Source organism: Lathyrus oleraceus, chromosome 2, assembly GCF_024323335.1.
Source record: "Lathyrus oleraceus cultivar Zhongwan6 chromosome 2, CAAS_Psat_ZW6_1.0, whole genome shotgun sequence".
NCBI classification, from domain to species: Eukaryota; Viridiplantae; Streptophyta; class Magnoliopsida; order Fabales; family Fabaceae; genus Lathyrus; species Lathyrus oleraceus.
Window position 1 is genome coordinate 418,365,814 of NC_066580.1, and position 1,510 is coordinate 418,367,323.

The window sequence follows — 1,510 nt, forward strand, 5'->3', positions numbered from 1 at the left end:
TTCCTTCTTTTTCGTTGATTTGTATGCCACACACTCGCTCACAAGGCGAACCGTACTACTTACGAATCAACGACGTTGAACGATATCTCCGAGTCTTACGACGAATTCGGGAGTATCGGGCTGCAAACAATCTTCCTCCAATCGAAATTCCGGATCTCAAAAATCTTCTTCCTTCGCCGATACCCGAGATGGCAGAACCAGCTCATGCTCTTCGAGATTACGCCGCTCCATCGCAAGATGAGCCGCATTCGAGTATTGCTCCACCCGCAATCGAAGCAAACAACTTCGAACTTAAACCTTCATTGTTGCAGGCAGTGCAATAGAACCAATTTTTTGGAAATCCTACCGAGGATCTAAAACTTCATTTATCCGTATTTGTCCAATACGCTGATACTGTTAAAGCTAATGGTGTCACTTCAGAGGCAATTCGAATTCGTCTCTTTCCTTTCTCGTTAAGGGATAAAGCTAGAAGATGGCTTCAGTCTCTTCCTTCCAACTCAGTCACCACATGGAATGAGTTGAAGAAAGTCTTTCTTGCCCGATATTTTCCTCCAAGCAAAACAGCTATGTTAAGAGCCCAGATAAATGGATTTAAATAGAAAGATAACGAGTCTCTTTTTGAAGCTTGGGAAAGATACAAAGACATGATGAGACTTTGCCCACACCATGGTTTAGAGGACTGGTTAGTAATTCATACCTTCTATAATGGTCTCTTGTACAACACAAGGTTAACGATTGACTCCGCCACCGGCGGTGCGCTTATGGATAAACCTTACGCTGACGCTTATCAACTTATCGAGAGCATGGCCCAAAACCATTATCAGTGGGGAAGCGACCGAACGATGGTAGAAAAACCTCAAACAAAAGGGGGCATGTACGAGATAAGTAGCCTTGATCATGTTAATGCAAAAGTGGATGCTCTTGCCCAGAAAATTGAAAGTTTGAATGTATCACCTCCAGCCACCGTGGTTGCCGTAACTCAGAATTGTGAAGTCTGTGGAATTCAAGGTCACACTCCTACAGATTGTCAACTCCTAACAGGAATCCAAGCAGAGCGAGTGAACTATGCTCAAGGAAATCCCTACTCGCATACCTATAACTCAAACTGGAAGAACCATCCTAATTTTTCATATAAGAGTAATAATGCTTTATACGCACCAGGTCAAGCTCCCAGTCAAGCCCCAGCTATACCTCCTGGATATCAAAAGCCGACCCCATCTACACCTAACAATAACGTTCCTAGAAAATCCAACTTGGAAATCATGATGGAGAACTTCATAGCTTCTCAACAGCAAACCAATAAAGAGTTCTTAAACCAGAATGTACACACTAACGAACAAATTAAACAACTAGCAAGTAAAGTAGATGCCCTGGCTACCCATAACAAAATGCTGGAAACACAGATCTCGCAAGTAGCTCAACAACAAGCGCCTACTGCTGCCCCAACTGGTACATTTCCTGGACAGCCCCAACCTAACCCGAAAAGCCACGCACATGCAATTATATTAAG

General features: G+C 43.4%; 1 non-coding gene across 1 annotated transcript; it reads right to left on the reverse strand.

Moving 5' to 3' along the window:
• Positions 1–566: 566 nt before the first annotated feature.
• LOC127124045 (small nucleolar RNA R71) lies at positions 567–673 on the reverse strand. The gene has a single exon (XR_007803688.1). It is a non-coding gene; the product is annotated as a small nucleolar RNA R71 (small nucleolar RNA).
• Between the last annotated feature and the right edge of the window lie 837 nt (positions 674–1,510).